Here is a 22229-nt window from a genome sequence, read left to right on the forward strand (position 1 = left end):
CTGCATCATCACTCACACTGCATCATCATCCACACACACTGCATCATCACTCACACTGCATCTTCTCCCACACGCACTGCATCATCACCCGTCCGCACTGCATCATCACCCACCCACACTGCATCATCACCAACAGCCACTGCATCATCACCCACACAGCATCATCACTCACCCACACTGCATCAGCACTCATCCACAGTGCATCATCACTCACCCACACTGCAGCATCACCCACACTGCATCATCACCCACACACACTGCATCATGACCCACATTGCATCATCACCCACACTGCATCTTCAATCACACTCCATCATCACTCACCCACACTGCATCGTCACTCACCCACACTGCATTCACAACTCACACTGCATCATCACCCATCCACACTGCACTATCACCCACCCTGCATCATCACCCAAACTGCATCATCACACACACTGCATCATCACTCACACTGCATCATCACTCACCCACACTGCAACATCACCCACACACACTGCATCATCACTCACACTGCAACATCACCCACCCACACTGCAACATCACCCACACACACTGCATCATCACCCACACAAACTGCATCATCACTCACACTGCATCATCACCCACACTGCATCATCACCCACACTGCATCATCACCCACACTGCATCATCACTCACACTGCATCGTCACCCTCCCACATTGCATCATGACTCACACTGCATCATCACCCACACTGCATCATCGCCCACACTGCATCATCACTGACCCACACAGCATCATCACCCACACTGCATCATCACTCACACTGCATCGTCACCCACCCACACTGGATCATCACTCACCCACACTGCATCATCACCCAGACTGCACCATCACTCACCCACACTGCATCATCACTCACCCACACTACATTAAAAACTGACACTGCATCATCACCCACACTGCATCATCACCCCGACTGCATCATCACCCACACTGCATCATCACTCACACTGCATCATCACCCCGACTGCATCATCACCCACACTGCATCATCACTCACACTGCATCATCACCCCGACTGCATCATCACCCACACTCCATCATCACTCACCCACACTGCATCATGACTCACCCACACTGCATTCATAACTCACACCGCATCATCACCCATCCACACTGCATTATCACCCACACTGCATCATCACCCACAAACACTGCATGATCACTCACCGACACTGCATCATCACCCACACTGCATCATCACCCACTGTGCATCATCACCCACACTGCATCATCACCCACACACACTGCATGATCACTCACCGACACTGCATCATCCCTCACCCACACTGCATCATCACCAAACCCACACTGCATCATCACTCACCCACACTGCATCATCACACACCCACACTGCATCATCACTCACCCACACTGCATCACCACTCACCCACACTGCATCACCACTCACCCACACTGCATCATCACTCACCCAAACTGCATCATCACTCACCCACATTGCATCATCACTCACCCACATTGAATCATCACTCACCCACATTGCATCATCACTCACCCACACTGCATCATCACTCACCCACACTGCATCATCACTCACCCACACTGCATCACCACTCACCCACACTGCATCATCACTCACCCAAACTGCATCATCACTCACCCAAACTGCATCATCACTCACCCAAACTGCATCATCACTCACCCAAACTGCATCATCACTCACCCACGCTGCATCATCACTCACACTGCATCATCACTCACCCACGCTGCATCATCACTCACCCACGCTGCATCATCACTCACGCACACTGCATCATCACTCACCCTTCACTGCAGCATCACCCACACACACTGCATCATCACCCACAGTGCATCATCACTCACACTGCATCATCACCCACACATACTGCACCATCACCCACGCTGCATCATCACTCACACACACTGCATGATCACCCAGCCACACTGCAGCATCACCCACACTGCAGCATCACCCACACTGCATCATCACACACACACACTGCATCATCACCCATCCACACTGCATCATCACCCACACTGCATCATCACTCACCCACACTGCATCATCACACACACTGCATCATCATACACACTGCATCATCACACACACTGCATCATCACCCAGCCACAATGCATCATCACCCACTCACATGGCATCATCACCCAGCCACACTGCATCATCACCCACTCAGACTGCATCATCACTCACTCACATTGCATCATCACCCACACTGCATCATCACCCACACTGCATCATCACCCTCACTGCATGATCACCCAGCCACACTGCATCATCACCCACACTGCATCATCACTCGCACACACTGCATCATCATCACTCACACTGCATCATCACTCACACTGCATCATCTCCCACTCACACTGCATCATCACCCACGCACACAGCATCATCATTCATTCACACTAAATCATCCCTCACACACACTGCATCATCACTCACCCACACTGCATCATCACCCACACACACTGCATCATCACCCACACACACTGCATCATCACTCACCCACACTGCTTCATCACCCAAACACACTGCATCATCAACCGCACTGAAGCATCACTCACCCACACTGCATCATCACCCACACACACTGCATCATCACCCACACACACTGCATCATCACTCACCCACACTGCAGCATCACCCACACTGCATCATCATTCTCACTACGTCACTCACCCACACTGCATCATCACCCACCCACACTGCATCATCACCCACACTGCATCATCACTCACACACACTGCATCATCACCCACCCACACAGCATCATCAAACAGCCACACTGCATCATCACCCACACTGCATCATCACTCACCCACACTGCTTCATCACCCAAACACACTGCATCATCAACCGCACTGAAGCATCACTCACCCACACTGCATCATCACCCACACACACTGCATCAACACCCACACACACTGCATCATCACTCACCCACACTGCAGCATCACCCACCCACACTGCAGCATCAGCCACACTGCATCATCATTCTCACTGCGTCACTCACCCACACTGCATCATCACCCACCCACACTGCATCATCACCCACACTGCATCATCACTCACCCACATTGCATCATCACTCACCCACACTGCATCATCACTCACACTGCATCATCACTCACCCATGCTGCATCATCACCCACACTGCATCATCACTCACACTGCATCATCACTCACCCATGCTGCATCATCACTCACTCACACTGCATCATCACACACACTGCATCATCACTCACCCAAACTGCATCATCACCCACACACACTGCATCATCAGCCACAGTGCATCATCACTCACGCTGCATCATCACTCACCCACACTGCATCATCACTCACACTGCCCCATCACTCACACACACTGCATCATCACCCAAACTGCATCATCGCCCACCCACACTGCATCATCACTGACCCCACACAGCAGCATCACCCACACTGCATCATCATTCACACTGCGTCACTCACCCACACTGCATCATCACTCACCCACACAGCATCATCACTCACCCACACTGCATCATCACACACACTGCATCATCACACACACTGCATCATCACACACACTGCATCATCACACACCCACACTGCATCATCACTCACCCACACTGCATCATCACTCACCCACACTGCATCATCACTCACCCACACTGCATCATCACTCACCCACGCTGCATCATCACTCACCCACGCTGCATCATCACTCACCCACGCTGCAGCATCACCCACACGGCATCATCACACACGGCATCATCACACACGGCATCATCACACACGGCATCATCACACACGGCATCATCACACACTGCATCATCACTCACACACACCGCATCATCACCCACAGTGCATCATCACTCACATTGCATCATCACACACACGCACTGTATCACCACACATACTGCATCATCACCCACACTGCATCATCACCCACACACACTGCATCATCACCCACAGTGCACCATCACTCACACTGCATCATCACTCACACTGCATCATCACTCACACACTGCCCCATCACTCACACACACTGCATCATCACCCACACTGCATCATCACCCACACACACTGCATCATCACCCACACTGCATCATCACCCACACACACTGCATCATCACCCACACACACTGCAGCATCACCCACACTTCGTCACTCACCCACACTGCATCATCACTCACCCACTCTGCATCATCACCCACACTGCATCATCACCCACACTGCATCATCACCCACACACACTGCATCATCACCCTCACTGCATCACCCAGCCACACTGCATCATCACCCACACTGCATCATCACCCACACTGCATCATCACCCACACTGCATCATCACCCACTCACACTGCATCATCACTCACTCACATTGCATCATCACCCACACTGCATCATCACCCACACTGCATCATCACCCACACTGCATCATCACCCTCACTGCATCACCCAGCCACACTGCATCATCACCCACACTGCATCATCACCCACACTGCATCATCACTCACACTGCATCATCTCCCACTCACACTGCATCATCACGCACACAGCATCATCATTCATTCACACTAAATCATCCCTCACACACACTGCATCATCACTCACCCACACTGCATCATCACCCACACACACTGCATCATCACCCACACTGCATCATCACCCACACACACTGCATCATCACCCACACACACTGCATCATCACCCACACACACTGCATCATCACTCACACTGCATCATCACTCAATTACACTGCATCATCGCCCACACTGCATCATCACTCGCCCACACTGCATCGTCACCCACACTGCGTCATCGCCCACACTGCATCATCACCCACCCACACCGCATCATCACCCACATACACAGCATCATCACCCACACAGACTGCAACATCATCCGCACTGCATCATCACTCACACTGCATCAGCACCCACCCACACTGCATCATCACCCACCCACACTGCATCATCACTCACACTGCATCATCACTCACCAACACTGCACCACCAGCCACACACACTGCATCAACACCCACACACACTGCATCATCACTGACCCACTCTGCATCATCACCCAAACTGCATCATCACCCACACTGCATCATCACTCACACTGCATCGTCACCCACCCACATGGCATCATCACACACACTGCATTATCACACACACTGGATCATCACCCACCTCCCCTGAATCATCACTCACACTGAAATTTCACCCACCCACACTGCATCATCACACACATTGCATCATCACTCACACCGCATCATCACCCACCCACAGTGCATCATCACTCACCCACACTGCATCATCACTCACACTGCATCATCACCCACACTGCATCATCACGCACCCACACTGCATCATCACCCACCCACACTGCATCATCACTCACCCACACTGCATCATCACCCACACTGCATCATCACCCACACTGCATCATCACCCACCCACACTGCATCATCACTCACCCACACTGCATCATCACCCACATTGGATCATCACTCACACTGCAACATCACACACACGCACTGTATCATCACTCACACTGCATCATCACTCACACTGCATCATCATCCACACACACTGCATCATCACTCACACTGCATCTTCTCCCACACGCACTGCATCATCACCCGTCCGCACTGCATCATCACCCACCCACACTGCATCATCACCAACACACACTGCATCATCACCCACACACACTGCATCATCACTCATCCACAGTGCATTTTCACTCATCCACAGTGCATCATCACTCACCCACACTGCAGCATCACCCACACTGCATCATCACTCACACTGCATCAGCACCCACCCACACTGCATCATCACTCACACTGCATCATCACCCACCCACACTGCAACATCACCCACCCACACTGCAACATCACCCACCCAGACCGTATCCTCACTCACACTGCATCATCACTCACACTGCAACATCTCCCACACTGCATCATCACCCACACACACTGCATCATCACACACACAGCATCATCACCCAGACTGCATCTACACCCACACTCCATCATCACTCACCCACACTGTATCATGACTCACCCACAATGCATTCATAACTCACACTGCATCATCACCCATCCACACTGCATCATCACCCACACTGCATCATTACCCAAACTGCAACTTCACTCACCCACAGTGCATCATCACTCACCCACACTGCATCATCACTCACACTGCATCATCACTCACCCACACTGCATCATCACTCAACCGCACTGCATCATCACTCACCCACACTGCATCATCACTCACAGTGCATCATCACTCACCCACAGTGCATCATCACCCACACACACTGCATCATCACTCAACCGCACTGCATCATCACTCACCCACACTGCATCATCACTCACCCACACTGCATCATCACCCACACTGCATCATCACTCACCCACACTGCATCATCACTCACCCACAGTGCATCATCACCCACACACACTGCATCATCACTCACACTGCATCATCACACACACGCACTGTATCATCACTCACACTGCATCATCACTCACACTGCATCATCACTCACACTGCATCTTCTCCCACACGCACTGTATCATCACCCACCCGCACTGCATCATCACCCACCCACACTGCATCATCACCCACCCACACGGCATCATCACCAACACACACTGCAACATCACCCGCACTGCATCATCACTCACACTGCATCAGCACCCACCCACACTGCATCATCTCCCACCCACAATGCAACATCACCCACCCACACTGCATCATCACCCACCGAGACCGCATCATCACTCACAATGCATCACCCCACTCACACTGCATCATCACTCAATTACACTGCATCATCGCCCACACTGCATCATCACTCGCCCACACTGCATCATCACTCACACTGCGTCATCACCCGCACTGCATCATCACACACACTGCATCGTCACCCACACTGCGTCATTACCCACACTGCGTCATCACCCACCCACACCGCATTATCACCCACACACACTGCATCACCACCCACACTGCATCATCACTCACACTGCATCATCACTCACACTGCATCATCACCCACACTGCATCATCACCCACACACACTGCTACATCACCCGCACTGCATCATCACTCACACTGCATCATCATGCACCCACACTGCATCATCACTCACACACACTGCATCACCACCCACACTGCATCATCACTCACCCACACTGCATCATCACTCACACTGCATCATCACTCACACTGCATCATCACCCACACTGCATCATCACCCACACACACTGCTACATCACCCGCACTGCATCATCACTCACACTGCATCATCATGCACCCACACTGCATCATCACTCACACACACTGCATCATCACCCACACTGCATCATCACCCACACACACTGCTACATCACCCACCGAGACCGCATCATCACTCACACTGCATCATCATGCACCCACACTGCATCATCACTCACACACACTGCATCATCACCCACACTGCATCATCATTCACCCACACTGCATCATCACTCACACTGCATCATCACCCGCACTGCATCATCACACACACTGCATCGTCACCCACACTGCGTCATTACCCACACTGCGTCATCACCCACCCACACCGCATCATCACCCACACACACTGCATCACCACCCACACTGCATCATCACTCACACTGCATCATCACCCACACTGCATCATCACCCACACACACTGCTACATCACCCGCACTGCATCATCACTCACACTGCATCATCATGCACCCACACTGCATCATCACTCACACACACTGCATCATCACCCACACTGCATCATCACTCACACACACTGCATCATCACTCACACTGCATCATCACTCACACGCACTGTATCATCACTCACACTGCATCATCACTCACCCACACTGCAACATCACCCACCCAGACCGCATCCTCACTCACACTGCATCATCACTCACACTGCAACATCTCCCGCACTGCATCATCACTCACACTGCATGAGCACCCACCCACACTGCAACATCACCCACCCAGACCGCATCCTCACTCACACTGCATCATCACTCACACTGCAACATCTCCCGCACTGCATCATCACTCACACTGCATCATCACTCACACACTGCATCGTCACCCACCCACACTGCGTCATCACGCACACTGCATCATCACCCACCCACACCGCATCATCACCCACACACACTGCAACATCACCCGCATGGCATCATCACTCACACTGCATCATCATGCACCCACACTGCATCGTCACCCGCACTGCAGCGTCACCCACACTGCATCATCACTCAGACTGCATCATCACCCACACACACTGCATCATCTCCCACACACACTGCAACATCACCCGCACTGCATCATCACCCACACTGCATCATCACTCTCCCACACTGCATCATCGTTCACCAACACTGCATCATCACTCACACTGCATCATCACTCACACTGCATCATCACCCATCCACACTGCATCATCACTCACACTGCATCATCACCCACCCACACTGCATCATCACCCACACTGCATTATCACCCACCCACACTGCATCATCACCCACCCACACTGTATCATCACCCACCCACACTGTATCATCACCCTCCCACACTGTATCATCACTCACCCACACTGTATCATCACTCACACACACTGCATCATCACTCACACACACTGCATCATTACGCACACTGCATCATCACTCACCCACACTGCATCACCACCCACACATACTGCATCATCATCCACACTGCAACATCACCCAAACTTCATCATTACCCACCCACACTGTATCATCACTCACCCACACTGTATCATCACCCACCCACACTGTATCATCACCCTCCCACACTGTATCATCACTCACACACACTGCATCATCACTCACACACACTGCATCATCACTCACACACACTGCATCATCACTCACCCACACTGCATCACCACCCACACACACTGCATCATCACCCACCCACACTGCATCATCACCCACCCACACTGCATCATCACCCACCCACACTGCATCATCACCCACGCTGCATCATCACCCACCCACACTGCATCATCACTCACACTGCATCATCACCCACCCACACTGGTGAGACAGTGTTAAGACAGATGAACTTAGGGCCTTAATGCTCACGAGGAATTTGGATGTGGTTGCGGTGACAGAGACTTGGTTGAAAGAGGGACAGGACTGGCAGCTGAATATTCCGGGGTACAAGTGTTTTAGGCGAGACAGAGGAAGGGCCAAAAGAGGTGGGGGAGTAGCAGTATTAGTTGGAGAGCATATTACAGCGGTGCAGAGGGAGGACAATTCAGAGGGGTCGTGTAACGAGTCACTCTGGGTGGAGCTTAGAAACAGGAAGGGCGCAGTCACTATGTTGGGGGTATACTACAGGCCCCCCAACAGCACAAGGGAAGTGGAAGAACGGATATGTCAGGAGATACTGGATAGGTGCAGGAAAAATAGGGTTGTTGTAGTGGGAGACTTCAATTTCCCTGGTATAGACTGGAAATCGCTGAGAGCAGGGACTCTGAATGGGGAGGAATTTGTAAAATGCGTACAGGAGGGTTCTTTGGAACAATATGTAGATAGCCCGACTAGAGAGGGGGCTATACTGGACCTCGTACTGGGGAATGAGCCCGGTCAGGTCTTCAAAGTTTCGGTAGGGGAACATGTGGCAAATAGTGACCACAATTCTGTTAGCTTTAGGATAGTGATGGAAAAGGATGAGTGGTGTCCCAAGGGTAAGGTGTTGGATTGGGGGAAGGCTAACTTTAGTGGGATTAGGCAGAAATTGGCAGCTGTGGATTGGGAGAGGCTGTTTGAGGGTAAATCCACATCTGGCATGTGGGAGTCTTTTAAGGAACAGTTGTTAGGGCTACAGGACAGGCATGTGCCTGTTAAAAAGAAGAATAGGAAGGGTAGGATTCGAGAACCGTGGATAACCAGGGAAATTGAGGGACTGGTCAAAAAGAAAAGAGAGGCGTATGGTAGGTCCAGGCAGCTAAAAACGGAGGGAGCTCTGGAGGAGTATAAAGAAAGTAGGAAAGTACTCAAACGGGGAATTAGAAGAGCAAAAAGGGGTCACGAAATGTTCTTGGCAGACAGGATTAAGGAGAATCCCAAGGCATTTTATTCATACATTAGGAACAAAAGGGTTGTCAGGGAAAAAATCGGACCTCTCAGGGACAAAAGTGGGGAATTATGCTTGGAGCCCAAAGAAGTAGGGGAGATCCTAAATGAATACTTTGCGTCGGTATCCACAAAGGAGAGGGATGTGTTGACTGGGAGTGTCTCGGAGGGGAGTGTTGAACCATTGGAGAAAATCTCCATGACAAAGGAGGAAGTGTTAGGTTTGTTAGAGAATATAAAGACTGACAAATCCCCAGGGCCTGATGGAATCTATCCAAGGCTGCTCAGGGAGTCGAGAGATGAAATCGCTGGGCCTCTGACGCAAATCTTTGTCTCGTCACTGGACGCAGGTGAGGTCCCAGAGGATTGGAGGATAGCTAATGTGGTCCCGTTATTTAAGAAGGGTAGGAAGGATAACCCAGGTAATTATAGGCCGGTGAGCTTGACGTCCGTGGTGGGGAAGTTGTTGGAGAAGATTCTTAGAGATAGGATGTATGCGCATTTAGAAAGGAATAAACTCATTAACGATAGTCAGCATGGTTGTGTGAGAGGGAGGTCATGCCTCACTAACCTGGTGGAGTTCTTTGAAGAAGTGACCAAAATGGTTGACGAGGGAAGGGCCGTGGATGTCGTCTATATGGACTTTAGTAAAGCGTTTGACAAAGTCCCTCATGGTAGGCTGGTGAACAAGGTTGGATCTCATGGGATAAAGGGGGAGGTGGCTAGATGGGTGGAGAACTGGCTTGGTCACAGAAGACAGAGGGTGGTAGTGGAAGGGTCTTTTTCCGGCTGGAGGCCTGTGACTAGTGGTGTTCCGCAGGGCTCTGTATTGGGACCTCTGCTGTTTGTGATTTATATAAATGATCTGGAAGAAGGTGTAACTGGGGTGATCAGTAAGTTTGCGGACGACACAAAATTGGCAGGACTTGCAGATAGTGAGGAGCATTGTCAGAAGCTACAGAAGGATATAGATAGGCTGGAAATTTGGGCAGAGAAATGGCAGATGGAGTTCAATCCCGATAAATGCGAAGTGATGCATTTTGGTAGAAATAATGTAGGGAGGAGCTATACGATAAATGGCAGAACCATAAAGGGTGTAGATACGCAGAGGGACCTGGGTATGCAAGTCCAGATCCTTGAAAGTGACGTCACAGGTGGAGAAGGTGGTGAAGAAGGCATATGGCATGCTTGCCTTTATAGGACGGGGCATAGAGTATAAAAGTTGGGGTCTGATGTTGCAGATGTATAGAACGTTGGTTCGGCCGCATCTGGAATACTGCGTCCAGTTCTGGTCGCCACACTACCAGAAGGACGTGGAGGCTTTGGAGAGAGTACAGAGGAGGTTTACCAGGATGTTACCTGGTATGGAGGGGCTTAGTTATGAGGAGAGATTGGGTAAACTGGGGTTGTTCTCCCTGGAAAGACGGAGGATGAGGGGAGACTTAATAGAGGTGTATAAAATTATGAAAGGCATAGATAGGGTGAACGGTGGGAAACTTTTCCCCAGGTCGGTGGTGACGTTCACGAGGGGTGATAGGTTCAAGGTGAGGGGGGGGGAGGTTTAACACAGATATCAGGCGGACATATTTTACACAGAGGGTGGTGGGGGCCTGGAATGCGCTGCCAGGCAAGGTGGTGGAGGCGGACACACTGGGAACGTTTAAGACTTATCTAGACAGCCATATGAACGGAGTGGGAATGGAGAGATACAAAAGAATGGTCTAGTTTGGACCAGGGAGCGGCACGGGCTTGGAGGACCGAAGGGCCTGTTCCTGTGCTGTATTGTTCTTTGTTCTTTGTATCACCCACACTGCATCATCACTCACACTGCATCATCACCCACAGTGCATCATCACCCACCCACACTGCAACATCACCAACACTGCATCATCACCCACACTACATCATCACCCACACTGCATCATCACCCAAACACACTGCATCATCACTCATCCACATTGCACCATCACCCACCCACACTGCAACATCACCAACACTGCATCATCACCCACACTGCATCATCACCCACACTGCATCATTACTCACCCACACCACAGCATCACTCACCCACACTGCATCATCACCCAAACACACTGCACCATCACTCATCCACACTGCATCATCACCCACACTGCATCATCACCCATCCACACTGCACCATCACCCATCCACACTGCATCATCACCCACACTGCATCATCACCCCGACTGCATCATTACTCACCCACACTGCATCATCATTCAACCGCACTGCATCATCACTCACCCACACTGCATCATCACTCAACCACACTGCATCATCACTCACCCACACTGCATCATCACTCAACCACACTGCATCATCACTCAACCAAACTGCATCATCACTCACCCACACTGCATCATCACTCATCCACACTGCATCATCAAACAGCCACACTGCATCATCACTCACCCACACTGCATCATCACTCAACCACATTGCACCATCACCCATCCACACTGCATCATCAAACAGCCACACTGCATCATCACTCACCCACACTGCATCATCACTCAACCAAACTGCATCATCACTCACCCACACTGCATCATCACTCACCCACACTGCATCATCACCCACCCACACTGCATCATCAAACAGCCACACTGCATCATCACCCACACTGCATCATCACTCACCCACACTGCTTCATCACCCAAACACACTGCATCATCAACCGCACTGAAGCATCACTCACCCACACTGCATCATCACCCACACACACTGCATCATCACCCACACACACTGCATCATCACCCACACACACTGCATCATCACCCACACACACTGCATCATCACTCACCCACACTGTATCATCACTCACCCACACTGCATCATCACTCATCCACACTGCATCATCACTCACCCACACTGTATCATCACTCACCCACACTGCATCATCACTCATCCACACTGCATCATCATCCACACTGCATCATCAAATGATGTGGAACCGGAGGAGATTGGTGAAGCATTGAACCAATATTTCTCTTCGGTGTTCACGCAAGGGGACATGAATATAGCTGAGGAGGACACTGGGTTGCAAGGGAGTAGAATAGACAGTATTACAGTTGATAAGGAGGATGTGCAGGATATTCTGGAGGGTCTGAAAATAGATAAATCCCCTGGTCCGGATGGGATTTATCCAAGGATTCTCTGGGAGGCAAGAGAAGTGATTGCAGAGCCTCTGGCTCTGATCTTCAGGTCGTCGTTGGCCTCTGGTATAGTACCAGAAGATTGGAGGTTAGCGAATGTTGTCCCATTGTTTAAGAAGGGGAACAGAGACTTCCCCGGGAATTATAGACCGGTGAGTCTCACTTCTGTTGTCGGCAAGATGTTGGAAAAAATTATAAGGGATAGGATTTATAGTTATTTGGAGAGTAATGAATTGATAGGTGATAGTCAGCATGGTTTTGTGGCAGGTAGGTCGTGCCTTACTAACCTTATTGAGTTTTTTGAGAAAGTGACCAAGGAGGTGGATGGGGGCAAGGCAGTGGACGTGGTATATATGGATTTTAGTAAGGCGTTTGATAAGGTTCACCATGGTAGGCTTCTGCAGAAAATGCAGATGTATGGGATTGGGGGTGATCTAGGAAATTGGATCAGGAATTGGCTAGCGGATAGGAAACAGAGGGTGGTGGTTGATAGTAAATATTCATCATGGAGTGCGGTTACAAGTGGTGTACCTCAGGGATCTGTTTTGGGGCCACTGCTGTTTGTAATATTTATTAATGATCTGGATGAGGGTATAGTTGGGTGGATTAGCAAATTTGCTGATGACACCAAAGTCGGTGGTGTGGTAGACAGTGAGGAAGGGTGTCGTAGTTTGCAGGAAGACTTAGACAGGTTGCAAAGTTGGGCCGAGAGGTGGCGGATGGAGTTTAATGCGGAGAAGTGTGAGGTAATTCACTTTGGTAGGAATAACAGATGTGTTGAGTATAGGGCTAACGGGAGGACTTTGAATAGTGTGGAGGAGCAGAGGGATCTAGGTGTATGTGTGCATAGATCCCTGAAAGTTGGGAATCAAGTAGATAAGGTTGTTAAGAAGGCATATGGTGTCTTGGCGTTTATTGGTAGGGGGATTGAATTTAGGAGTCGTAGCGTTATGTTGCAACTGTACACAACTCTGGTGCGGCCGCACTTGGAGTACTGTGTGCAGTTCTGGTCCCCACATTACAGGAAGGATGTGGAGGCTTTGGAGAGGGTGCAGAGGAGGTTTACCAGGATGTTGCCTGGTATGGAGGGGAGATCCTATGAGGAGAGGCTGAGGGATTTGGGATTGTTTTCGCTGGAAAGGCGGCGGCTAAGAGGGGATCTTATTGAAACATATAAGATGATTAGAGGTTTAGATAGGGTGGATAGTGATAGCCTTTTTCCTCTGATGGAAAAATCCAGCACGAGGGGGCATGGCTTTAAATTGAGGGGGGGTAGTTATAGAACCGATGTCAGGGGTAGGTTCTTTACCCAGAGGGTGGTGAGGGATTGGAATGCCCTGCCAGCATCAGTAGTAAATGCGCCTAGTTTGGGGGCGTTTAAGAGATCCGTAGATAGGTTCATGGACGAAAAGAAATTGGTTTAGGTTGGAGGGTCACAGTTTTTTTTTTAACTGGTCGGTGCAACATCGTGGGCCGAAGGGCCTGTTCTGCGCTGTAATGTTCTATGTTCTATGTTCTATGACTGCATCATTACTCACCCACACTGTATCATCACTCACCCACACTGCATCATCACTCACCCACACTGCATCATCACCCACACTGCATCATCACTCACCCACACTGCATCATCACCCACCCACACTGCATCATCACTCACACTGCATCATCACCAACACACACTGCATCATCACCCACACTGCATCATCACTCACCCACACTGCAACATCACTCACCCACACTGCATCATCACTCATCCACACTGCATCATCATTCACCCACACTGCATCTTCACCCAGACTGCATCATCACCCACACTGCATCATCACTCACACTGCATCATCACCCAGACTGCATCATCACCCACACTCCATCATCACTCACCCACACTGCATCATGACTCATCCACACTGCATCATCACTCACCCACACTGCATCATCACTCATCCACACTGCATCATCACTCACCCACACTGCATCATCACCCACCCGCACTGCATCATCACCCACCCACACTGCATCATCACTCACACTGCATCATCACCAACACACACTGCATCATCACCCACACTGCATCATCACTCACCCACACTGCAACATCACTCACCCACACTGCATCATCACTCATCCACACTTCATCATCATTCACCCACACTGCATCATCACCCCGACTGCATCATTACTCACCCACACTGTATCATCATTCAACCGCACTGCATCATCACTCACCCACACTGCATCATCACTCATCCACACTGCATCATCAACCACCCACACTGCATCATCAACCACACTGCATCATCGGTGAGGAAAGTTTCAAAACATTGCAGCCTGTGATCGAAGCTGTTAGAGGCTCCTACAGCTTGGGGATCCAATTCGAGTCTATCGGGTTTTAGTATCTGCTCCATCCCAAAACTTTTGCTGATAAAATTGATGCACTATCAATCAAGCAAAGACTAGTTTCTATGCAAGAACAAATAGGCTTTTATTAGCATGAGACTTCGAGCACACCCATGCTGATGAACTGGTCCAGAGACTGAGGCAGGGGGTGGGGAGCAGTCACCTGTATACCTGGACCAGGCGGGGAGTCCCAGGCAGGGCCGGCAGGGGCATGTCCAGGCATGTCATGCACACACAGGCTTATAACAAGCTAACAGTGGTTTACCACACACTGTATCATCACCCACACTGCACCATTATCCACACTGCATCATCATCCACACTGCAACATCACCCAAACTTCATCATTACCCACACACACAGTATCATCACCCACCCACACTGTATCATTACCCACCCACACTGTATCATTACCCACCCACACTATATCATCACCCACCCACACTGTATCATCACCCACCCACACTGTATCATCACCCACCCACACTGTATCATCACCCACCCACACTGTATCATCACCCACCCACACTGTATCATCACCCACCCACACTGTATCATCACCTACCCACACTATATCATCACCCACCCACACTGTATCATCACCCACCCACACTGTATCATCACCCACCCACACTGTATCATCACCCACCCACACTGTATCATCACTCACCCACACTGTATCATCACTCACCCACACTGCATCATCACTCACACACACTGCATCATCACCCACCCACACTGTATCATCACTCACACAAACTGCATCATCACTCACACACACTGCATCATTACGCACACTGCATCATCATTCACCCACACTGCATCACCACCCACACACACTGCAACATCACCCACCCACACTGCATCATCACCCACCGAGACCGCATCATCACTCACAATGCATCACCCCACTCACACTGCATCATCACTCAATTACACTGCATCATCGCCCACACTGCATCATCACTCACACTGCAACATCTCCCGCACTGCATCATCACTCACACTGCATCATCACTCACCCACACTGCATCGTCACCCAAACTGCATCATCACCCACACACACTGCAACATCACACGCACTGCATCATAACTCACACTGCATCATCACGCACTCACACTGCATCGTCACCCGCACTGCATCATCACGCACTCACACTGCATCGTCACCCGCACTGCATCGTCACCCACACTGCATCATCACTCACACTGCATCATCACTCAGACTGCATCATCACCCACATACACTGCATCATCCCCCACATACACTGCATCATCCCCCACACACACTGCATCATCACCCACCCACACTGCATCATCACTCACCCACACTGCATCATCACTCACCCACACTGCATCATCCCTCACCCACACTGCAGCATCACTCACCCACACTGCAGCATCACTCACCCAAACTGCATCATCACTCACCCACACTGCATCATCACTCACTTACACTGCATCGTCGCCCACACTGCATCATCACCCACACACTGCATCATCACCCGCACTGCATCATCACTCACACTGCATCAGCACCCACCCACACTGCATCATCACCCACCCACACTGCATCATCACCCACCCACACTGCATCATCACTCACCCACATTGCATCATCACCCACCCAGACCGCATCATCACTCACAATGCATCACCCCACTCACACTGCATTATCACTCAATTACACTGCATCATCGTCCACACTGCATCATCACTCACACTGCAACATCTCCCGCACTGCATCATCACTCACACTGCATCATCACTCACCCACACTGCATCGTCACCCACACTGTGTCATCACGCACACTGCATCATTCCCCACACTGCATCATCACCCACACACACTGCATCATCACCCACCCACACTGCAACATCACCCGCACTGCATCATCACCCACCCACACTGCATCATCACCCACACACAATGCATCATCACCCACACACACTGCATCATCACCCAAACTGCATCATCACCCACACACACTGCAACATCGCACGCACTGCATCATAACTCACACTGCATCATCACGCACTCACACTGCATCGTCACCCGCACTGCATCGTCACCCACACTGCATCATCACTCACACTGCATCATCACTCACACTGCATCATCACCCACATACACTGCATCATCCCCCACACACACTGCATCATCACCCACCCACACTGCATCATCACCCACACTGCATCATCACTCACCCACACTGCATCATCATTCACCCACACTGCATCATCACCCACACTGCATCATCACCTACACTGCATCATCACCCACACTGCATTATCACTCACACTGCATCATCATTCACACTGCATGATCACCCACACTGCATTATCACCTACCCACACTGCATCATCACCCCCCACACTGCATCATCACCCACCCACACTGCATCATTACTCACACTGCATCATCACTCAGACTGCATCATCACCCACCCACACTGCATCATCACCCACTCACACTGCACCATCACTCACCCACACTGCATCATCACCCACACTGTATCATCACTCACCAACCCTGCGTCATCACCCACACTGCATCATCACTCACCCACACTGCAGCATCACCCACACTGCATCATCACCCAGACTGCATCATCACCCACACTGCATCATCACCCACACTGCATCATCACCCACACTGTATCATCACTCACCCACACTGCGTCATCACCCACACTGCATCATCACTCACCCACACTGCAGCATCACCCACACTGCATCATCACCCAGACTGCATCATCACCCACACTGCATCATCACCCACACTGTATCATCACTCACCCAGACTGCATCATCACCCACACTCCATCATCACTCACCCACACTGCATCATCACTCATCCACACTGCATCATCACTCACCCACACTGCAGCATCACCCACACTGCATCATCATCCAGACTGCATCTACACCCACACTCCATCATCACTCACCCACACTGCATCATCACTCACCCACACTGCATCATCACCCACCCACACTGCATCATCACCCACACTGCATCATCACCCACAGTGCACCATCACCTACACTGCATCATCACTCACACTGCATCATCACTCACCCACACTGCACCATCACCTACACTGCATCATCACTCACACTGCATCATCACCCACAGTGCATCATCACCCACCCACACTGCATCATCACCCACACTGCATCATCACCCACAGTGCACCATCACCTACACTGCATCATCACTCACACTGCATCATCACTCACCCACACTGCACCATCACCTACACTGCATCATCACTCACACTGCATCATCACCCACAGTGCATCATCACCCACCCACACTGCAACATCACCAACACTGCATCATCACCCACACTGCATCATCACCCACACTGCATCATTACTCACCCACACCACAGCATCACTCACCCACACTGCATCATCACCCAAACACACTGCATCATCACTCATCCACATTGCACCATCACTCATCCACACTGCATCATCAAACAGCCACACTGCATCATCACCCACACTGCATCATCACCCATCCACACTGCACCATCACCCATCCACACTGCATCATCACCCCGACTGCATCATTACTCACCCACACTGCATCATCACCCACACTGCATCATCACCCCGACTGCATCATTACTCACCCACACTGCATCATCACTCACCCACACTGCATCATCACTCAACCACACTGCATCATCACTCAACCACACTGCATCATCACTCACCCACACTGCATCATCACTCAACCACACTGCATCATCACTCACCCACACTGCATCATCACTCAACCACACTGCATCATCACTCACCCACACTGCATCATCACTCAACCACACTGCATCATCATTCAACCGCACTGCATCATCACTCACCCACACTGCATCATCACTCAACCACACTGCATCATCACTCACCCACACTGCATCATCACTCAACCACACTGCATCATCACTCAACCAAACTGCATCATCACTCACCCACACTGCATCATCACTCATCCACACTGCATCATCAAACAGCCACACTGCATCATCACTCACCCACACTGCATCATCACTCAACCAAACTGCATCATCACTCAACCAAACTGCATCATCACTCACCCACACTGCATCATCACTCACCCACACTGCATCATCACCCACCCACACTGCATCATCAAACAGCCACACTGCATCATCACTCAACCACACTGCATCATCACTCAACCAAACTGCATCATCACTCAACCAAACTGCATCATCACTCACCCACACTGCATCATCACTCACCCACACTGCATCATCACCCACCCACACTGCATCATCACTCACCCACACTGCATCATCACTCACCCACACTGCATCATCACTCAACCAAACTGCATCATCACTCACCCACACTGCATCATCACTCACCCACACTGCATCATCACCCACCCACACTGCATCATCACTCACCCACACTGCATCATCACTCACCCACACTGCATCATCACTCAACCAAACTGCATCATCACTCACCCACACTGCATCATCACTCACCCACACTGCATCATCACCCACCCACACTGCATCATCACTCATCCACATTGCACCATCACCCATCCACACTGCATCATCAAACAGCCACACTGCATCATCACCCACACTGCATCATCACTCACCCACACTGCTTCATCACCCAAACACACTGCATCATCAACCGCACTGAAGCATCACTCACCCACACTGCATCATCACCCACACACACTGCATCATCACCCACACACACTGCATCATCACCCACACACACTGCATCATCACCCACACACACTGCATCATCACTCACCCACACTGTATCATCACTCACCCACACTGCATCATCACTCATCCACACTGCATCATCACTCACCCACACTGTATCATCACTCACCCACACTGCATCATCACTCATCCACACTGCATCATCATCCACACTGCATCATCACCCCGACTGCATCATTACTCACCCACACTGTATCATCACTCACCCACACTGCATCATCACTCACCCACACTGCATCATCACCCACACTGCATCATCACTCACCCACACTGCATCATCACCCACCCACACTGCATCATCACTCACACTGCATCATCACCAACACACACTGCATCATCACCCACACTGCATCATCACTCACCCACACTGCAACATCACTCACCCACACTGCATCATCACTCATCCACACTGCATCATCATTCACCCACACTGCATCTTCACCCAGACTGCATCATCACCCACACTGCATCATCACTCACACTGCATCATCACCCAGACTGCATCATCACCCACACTCCATCATCACTCACCCACACTGCATCATGACTCATCCACACTGCATCATCACTCACCCACACTGCATCATCACTCATCCACACTGCATCATCACTCACCCACACTGCATCATCACCCACCCGCACTGCATCATCACCCACCCACACTGCATCATCACTCACACTGCATCATCACCAACACACACTGCATCATCACCCACACTGCATCATCACTCACCCACACTGCAACATCACTCACCCACACTGCATCATCACTCATCCACACTTCATCATCATTCACCCACACTGCATCATCACCCCGACTGCATCATTACTCACCCACACTGTATCATCATTCAACCGCACTGCATCATCACTCACCCACACTGCATCATCACTCATCCACACTGCATCATCAACCACCCACACTGCATCATCAACCACACTGCATCATCGGTGAGGAAAGTTTCAAATCATTGCAGCCTGTGATCGAAGCTGTTAGAGGCTCCTACAGCTTGGGGATCCAATTCGAGTCTATCGGGTTTTAGTATCTGCTCCATCCCAAAACTTTTGCTGATAAAATTGATGCACTATCAATCAAGCAAAGACTAGTTTCTATGCAAAACAAATAGGCTTTTATTAGCATGAGACTTCGAGCACACCCATGCTGATGAACTGGTCCAGAGACTGAGGCAGGGGGTGGGGAGCAGTCACCTGTATACCTGGACCAGGCGGGGAGTCCCAGGCAGGGCCGGCAGGGGCATGTCCAGGCATGTCATGCACACACAGGCTTATAACAAGCTAACAGTGGTTTACCACACACTGTATCATCACCCACACTGCACCATTATCCACACTGCATCATCATCCACACTGCAACATCACCCAAACTTCATCATTACCCACACACACAGTATCATCACCCACCCACACTGTATCATTACCCACCCACACTGTATCATTACCCACCCACACTATATCATCACCCACCCACACTGTATCATCACCCACCCACACTGTATCATCACCCACCCACACTGTATCATCACCCACCCACACTGTATCATCACCCACCCACACTGTATCATCACCCACCCACACTGTATCATCACCCACCCACACTATATCATCACCCACCCACACTGTATCATCACCCACCCACACTGTATCATCACCCACCCACACTGTATCATCACCCACCCACACT

The sequence above is a fragment of the Mustelus asterias genome, chromosome 11 (genome assembly GCF_964213995.1).
Source record: "Mustelus asterias chromosome 11, sMusAst1.hap1.1, whole genome shotgun sequence".
Lineage (NCBI taxonomy): Eukaryota > Metazoa > Chordata > Chondrichthyes > Carcharhiniformes > Triakidae > Mustelus > Mustelus asterias.